This window comes from Condylostylus longicornis, unplaced genomic scaffold (genome assembly GCF_029603195.1).
Source record: "Condylostylus longicornis isolate FDR11 unplaced genomic scaffold, ASM2960319v2 ptg000010l, whole genome shotgun sequence".
NCBI classification, from domain to species: Eukaryota; Metazoa; Arthropoda; class Insecta; order Diptera; family Dolichopodidae; genus Condylostylus; species Condylostylus longicornis.
In genome coordinates this window covers 14704749-14712342 of record NW_026577979.1, presented here as the reverse complement: position 1 = coordinate 14712342, position 7594 = coordinate 14704749, and the positions used below count along the sequence as shown (strand labels likewise).

The window sequence follows — 7594 nt, the reverse complement described above, 5'->3', positions numbered from 1 at the left end:
CTAAGTTTATCATCGGCCACGAAATTCTACTAAGAGTCAAATTTACATTTTTAGAGGAATTTTAACTAAAAGTTTACTAGTGTCTTTAAAATTGTAAGGAAGTGTTTAAAACGCATTCTCATAATTTTCTGCAACATTGTCGCTAAACTAGACAATTGCGGTCAGCATTGTGCATTGTAATGTACATTGTGGTCAGTTGTTTGCTGTTACATCAGAATTTTTTTAAGGTTTTCAGTGAAATAATTGATTTTTCGAAATTGATTATTCCATTACATAGAATAGAAATCGATATTTCTATTTATATTATCTATTTCTCTCTAATTAGAAAAAAATAAATGTACAAAATGGCAGACTACCACAAATGTTTTAATAAAAAGCATACAATTTTTTTAATTTGTTCCTTGTACCTCGGGAGATTTATTATTAGGAAGTGACACACTGATGACATTGACTTTTTTAATTTATGAAGTATTTATTTCCGTAATTTTTCCTTTAACCACCATTTACTGACAATTACACTTGATTAAACACTTAGATTTAAGGTGAATTTGAAACCGATATTCTAATCTTTATTTTGATACTAAGTCTATGAACTGGAAATCTGTATGGTCAAATCGTTGAGAAAATAATAGCTTTTGTAAAACCCTTTGAGGTTTTAAAATTTTGTGCTTAAAAACAGTTGCTGCACATACCTGAAAACTAAAAGAAAGAAATATTGTTTTCTAAAATGACTATTACTTAAATGAAGTTATAAAATATTTTAAAAATTTAGACGTCTCTCAAGACTTACAAAATATATTTATTGTCAAAATATAAAATTTTTTTCACAAAATATGAACTTTTTGTTTGACTATATTTTAAATAGAATCACATACATTCTTAACATTTTGATTGTACATATATGCACATATAATTTTATATTCTGTCAAAATATATACACACTCAATATTTATGAAAATATTTTCTTGGATAAAAATTTGTTCGAATATTTGTACATAAAAGACTCTTTTGTAAGTAATTTTTTATAGGGAAATAGTTAGTTTTCCTTATCTTATAATGTATGTATGTATATACAATTAGAACATTTATATATTCATGTATATTTGAAAGTTAATATTATTTGGAGCTCATTAGAAGCCTATATAGGCTTAATGAATTTTATTATTTATACATGCACACATAATGTTCAGCAACATTCAAATTGTATGTATATTATGTGCATGAGTATATGTGCATGTATAAATTTTTAAAATTTCTCTTCTCATTTTTATTATTTTCTTATTTTTAACATTTTAACATTTTCCTGTATGTGGCATACATCGTATTTTATATGTGAACTTATTTTACTACAGTATATACTATTTTAATACATATATGTACATACATAGACATAACAGAAATAATATAGAATAACAATAATAACAATTCACATGTCAGAGAAGAGGCAGCATCCAAAAACAAAAATTTGCTATTATTTTTGTTGTTGTTGCTGTTGTTACTGCTGCTGCTACTACTGTTAAATGTACAAGAATCCTTGTTAATTTTTTATGCTGTTGTTTTTAATTTTTGCATCCTTTTCTGCTTTTCTCATTTTATATTTTGTTTTTTAAATTTATTTTGATTATTTTTTTTTTTTGTTGTGTTTCGGCATGTAAAAATTGATTCATTTACGATTTAACCACCTAACTAACCGTATTAATCGGATAAAAAGTGTTTATTATGGATTTAAAATAATAAAAAAAAAGAAATTAAAAAAAATATTAAAAAGGAAAAAATAAAAATTAATTTTTTGCAGTTTTAAAAAATATTTAAAATTGGTTTCGCAAAAAAAGGAAAAAAAAGTCAATCAACTGATCGATTGAAAGTTTTTCTTGTTGTTTTTTTTATTTTTAAAAAAGGATAAAAATCCTATATTGAAAAAATTACATAATGTTATTGAATATGATTTTTTAAAACAAAATTTTTAAAATGATTTTGAATTCAAAAAATAATAATAACAAAAAAGAATAAAGAAAAAAAAAAAGGAAAATTCAATAAAATTCATGTGAAAGCATTTGCAATTTTCCGTGTAATTGAATTAAAGCAATCCTGTGGCAAAGTACTTTATGTTAAATTTACCCCCGAAAGTATGCAATTTTTTTAATCATTAAGTTTTCAGAAAATTTTGTAATAATTTTAATAGCTACATACAAAACAAAATAAAAAATATAATTAATAAATTCAAAGTTTTATTAAAATAATCAAATTTAAATTACCAGATTTTTATCTCAAATGAGTGAATTGGGAAATTTTCATGAATTCAATAAGTTTTTTAAAATTTATTGAAAATTATGAGTTCTGTGAATTAAAATCAAAAATTTATTAGAAAAAAAGAGCCAAATATAAAATAATTGTGTTCTATTGAAAGTTTTTTGAAATTGAGAATTCAAAAAAAAAAAAAAATATATATTAAAAGAAAACCCTTGTGATAAAAGGAAAATAAAAAAAATTTTTATAAATTTGCAATATTTCAGAATTTTGGTGTAATATGAAATAATTATTGTAATTAAAATTAAATTGAGAAAAAATTAAGAACCAAATACTATTTCAGCCGAAAATTGTATTCAAGGTATTTGATTTTGTTATGGTTTCTTGTATAAATTTTTAGTAAATTAAATTTAAATTAAAATTTTCCAATGAAAGCCATTGAATGTAGCTTAACGTATGCCACTTATAAATTTAATTATACTGTTTTCATATTTTTAATTTAAATTCAAAATATACTTGAAATTACAAATATGAGAACGGAGAAATATGCGTCTTATTTGAAAAAAAAAAATATTTTTTTTTCCCCAAAAATTTTATTCAAAAAATTAATCTGTTTTTATATTGAATAAATAATAGTTTCAAATTCTCATGGAATTCCTTATTTCTTAGATACGTGTAATAATAATATGCCCCAAAGATTTAAGATGTGTATTTTAATTGGAATATGTTTTCGCATAGGCTAACCTAATTCGGTGCTTTGCTTTTGTAATCTTGGTATTATTAATTGCTTAAAATGTGACATTATCATTTTCAAGACATAAATTTTCACTTTATAAAATGAAATTTAGAATCATATACTATCGCTTTATTTTTGTATTTATTGCCAATATATTACTGCTATTGCCATATTGACAAGTATTGACGCTGCAATTGCGTTTTAAAGGGAAATATTAAAGGGTAATTAAGGCATCAATGATAAACGATAAATAAAATCACGTTTTCAAGGTATTCACGTTTAAACGGCAGATTAATTCACGTTCGTTTATGCTATTAATATTTTATATCCTGGAATGAACAACAATTTAAAAAAAACAATATTTGAATAGCACAGCTATTTATCAAAAGTTCATGAAATTTGAATGAAAATGAGAATATTACTTAGGTAATATAATGAGCATATTGATGCAATTAAAAAAAAAACAACGCCAAAAAACGTGGTCAAAAAGTTTTTAAAAATTTAATTCTCAAACTAATAGCAATATGAGTTTTTGATTTTGGTCGGGGCTCTAATGATTTCATTACAAAATATTAAAATAAGAATTCAAAAACTCTTATTTTATTTTACAATAATTCTGAAATTAAAAGCAATTAAAATAAAATATTGTTTAACACACATAAAATTATATCAAATAGTTTTTCCAGTTTCCGAATTTTCCAAAAAAAATCTAGTGCCGTTGTCCATGAATATAGAACTTATTATGTATTAAAGTTTTTTAATAGATTTAAAAGTTGTATCATTTCTGTATAATGCGTTTATTATAGCCCTTTTTGCAGAAATTAGAGAAATTGCTAAATCTGGTTTTTAAAGAAACTAAAAATCAGAATTCTCTTACTTAAATAAATAGCGAAGGATAGTTAAAAAAATTTTGATTATCAACTTATTATAACAATAAGATTATTTAATTATGCCCGAATTAAGAAAAAGCTCATGAAAGTATTCAAGAATGCCTATAATTCAATGTCACGCACTATATTCCTACCCAATATGTTAATATGTATGAAATATACAATAAAACATAGAAATCCTAAAATTTTTAGATTCCGTGATTATGATATTCTAGAAAGAAGTAAAACATCTAGAAAGCAATATTAAATTTAATTTATTTCGTAAATTTTAGAAACTTTGGCATCCAAATTTATTTTGAGTGTTAACTATTTGTTCTGTAATTTTTGAATGCAAAAATCAAATGTTTTGGCTTGGTATTTGTCAAAAATTAGAATAAAATTCAAATTTTGATGTTTTTGAAGTTTAAGAATTCTTAAATTACTAAAATTTTAAAGATATTTAATATTGAATTGTACTAACCACATTTAAATTAAGTGACATATTTGATAAGTCCTATACGCTTCTCTGTATGGCTTCTAAGATTTATTTAAATAAATTTCTGTCAAATTTTGTTGGATCTTCATGTTAATTTCCAAATTGATCAGAGTTATTTCCTAGTTCCTTTTCCTTGATAATTTTGCACCCTTGGTCACATGAAATCACCGAGTTGCATTATAATTTAATATAACACTAACATAGATTTTGCGATTTAACTTTCTTTAATAAGCCTGCAAAAATCATAAAAATTATACTATGGAAAAAAAATTCATATTATTTTAAAACACTTTTTAAATTACAGGTATTAAATAAATAGAATTTAGAAAATTTTATTTTATAACTTTAAAAAAAAACTATTATGAGGTAAAATTGATAAATTTTTCATACACGAAACCCACTCATGTGTATTATGTCATATAATAACTATTCAATGACGTTTAAAAACAGGATTTAAAAGAGATCTCCGATTTTATCTATATTGGATATATAAAAAATACTGCCATCACACATTACAAATATTTTCACAAGACATAATAACGGTACATAAGTTTGAAGTCTCAAAATTTATTAATAATTTTTTTGTTGCTAACTGTAAAATTTTACTACAATGGATCAAATATTCAAAAAAAAAAACCTGCCACCCAATGTATGCAAAATAATTAAAAAATCGAATGCAAAATTTTAGGGTCTACAACTAAAACTTTACGTTTTTAAGTTCACACAAATTGTGACTGATAAAAATTGTAATAAGCACACGAACCAGTTAAAATTAAATTTTTGCTTTTTTCTTTTAAATTGATTAACTTTTTTTACATTTTGAAGTTTTTAATTTATTAAAAGGCAATGACAGCAAAAGGGCCAAATCAGGCAATAAATCTTTTTTTCGTTTATGGCAAATAACATTTTTCTTCATTTGAACTTAGTAAAAAATTTCGTTTTAAAACTGATTGTGCAACATTTTTTTGTGAAATAAAATCACCTGGTCAATTTCATTCTAGTGGTCACTGATTTTCTAAAGGAGGTTTGCTCTACAAGTGCTATAAAAATTTGATTACTTACCGTTTTTAATTTAATTTGATTTGAAATACGCATTTTGTAATTGAGTTTTTAAATTACTAAAATTTCGGACAGCTTCCAATGTAATAACGCCTTTTCAAAATGTAAACTGAGTATTGGTTTGTGCCCCACCAATTCTCTCCCTAATTACATATTACAAACATTGATGATTTTTATTTAAAATTATAATGCTTACATTAACATTCAATTACTATGACTTGCCACCACATATGCAATAATTGAGTAACTCCAAATTTCACATTATTACAGAAATCATAAATTTTACATAATTGGTTTTTGGGTAGAAAATAATTGCAACAAAAAAAAAAATAACAAAGAAAAATTGACAATACCAATAAAATCAAAATAAATTTATTAATTAATAAAACCAAAAAAAAATTATAAAAAATTTGGTAGCTAATAAAAATCTTTAACAACACACAAAATACTTTTTTTTTTTTGTTGTGGAAAACTGAATGTGACTGAGTGTAAATGCACTTTTTTATGCCCATTATGCAATATGAGAACATTTTTGTGCAAATCATAAAATTTTTTACTCTAAATTTTTTTTATTTTTGTTTTGAAATTTGAATTTTTGTTTTTTAAATAAAACTGTTTTATGGGAAAAAAATCGGTAGAAAAAAATCATTACAAAAACAAAAAAATAAAATAGTAAAAAAATTGACAAAAAAAAAAATTCACCACACAAAAGTGGCTTTCAATTGTTGTTGATTTTAGCTTTTGTTTTTTTGTTCTCTTTATATGATTTTATAGTTGATTTTCACCTCAGAAGTTGAAACCAAAATCGGGGGTGGTTAATGTGTAACCTCAACCGAAAAAAAAACTGTTTCCATGTTGTTTTTTTTTGTTTTTGTTTTTCGTTCATCATCATGAGAACTGCAATTCAAAAAACGAATTACTAAAAAAAAACTCCCGAAAAACAAAGAAAAAAAAAATTGAAATAATTGCAAAGGTCCAAAAAAGCAACGAGAAAAAAAAAATAGGCAAACTTTTTGCTCACAGTTTTTCTATAGTCAAAGTGAATATGGAACAGAGGCATACAATCCAAAATAAAAAAAAAATTACAACAGGATAATAAAAAGGAAAACATAAAAAATAAACACGGAAAATTCAGTTACAAAAAATTAACAAAAAAAAAAACAACATGGCGTTTTTTCATCAAAATTCACTCAGTGTATTATCTACAGTTATTTTTTTAATTTTATTGTTATTTTTCTGTTATTCTACTTTTTTTTTTGTTTTTTGGTTATTTTTATTTTGTGGGTGAAGTGCAAGTGAATCAGAAGTGCAAACATAACTTCCCTCAATTGTACTGTGTGGTTATTTTTTTTCTTTCTCTCTTTTTTCTTGTTTTTCATTTTCGGTCTCATATAAGTTCGAAGCAAAAGCAAAAAAAAAATTTTATTAATAAAAATAATAATAAATTAAAAAAAATTGTGCAAATGAAACAGAAAATGTGTGTGAGTAAAAAAAAATTGGGAATGAATTCGTGAAATAAGAAGAAATAAAAAATTGAATTATTGAAATGAAAAAAATTAATAAAAACGGTTGTTTATTAAGAAACGTAGAGCAATTGTCATTTCGATTTACTCACAAAATTATGCTTATTAAGTGGTAAGAGTCATAACAAGTGAAGTAAAAATTTTGACATTGAAAATTCCAAAATAAGAACGAAAAAAAGGGTGTATCGTAATGTACGTATTATTTTATAACTTCCCGCAGGTTTTCCCGCACACTCTTTCATAGTATGTTGACAAGCTTTAATATTTTATTTCATATTTTCTTCACTTATAAACAAATAACTACTTTTCTTTCTCTTTTTGAGTTGATGGGGAGCTCTATAAAAAAAGTGGAAAGGTATCAAACTGTTGATTAAAGTAAAATCTTATATTTTGAGATTCAAAATGCTTATAAATGTGTGGTAGCCGTTTAATTAGTATTCCAAGAATTATTAATTTAGTAAAAACTTCCGACGGTTTACAAAAAAAAAAGAAAACAAAAACTAATAAACTTGTTGTGTAAGAAATTTGAAAAATTTGTAATTAAATAGACGCTCAATCAATTTTTTAAATTTTTAATTTTTTCCGGTTCTTTAATAACAATTTAATATTAACATTCTACTTTAATATTTAATTCAATTACTCAACAAGTTGAATTAAATATTTT

The 7594-nt window shown here is 23.5% G+C and overlaps 1 protein-coding gene across 4 annotated transcripts in view; it reads left to right on the top strand.

Moving 5' to 3' along the window:
- Window positions 1–2481: 2481 nt before the first annotated feature.
- Window positions 2482–7594, top strand: part of LOC129618642 (runt-related transcription factor 3) — a 96379-nt gene continuing 91266 nt past the window's right edge. For all 4 annotated transcript variants that reach the window (XM_055533510.1, XM_055533508.1, XM_055533509.1 and 1 more), the window contains exon 1: window positions 2482–2608. The gene's annotated coding sequence lies outside the window, so the exon portion shown is untranslated. The remainder of the gene's footprint in view (window positions 2609–7594) is intronic.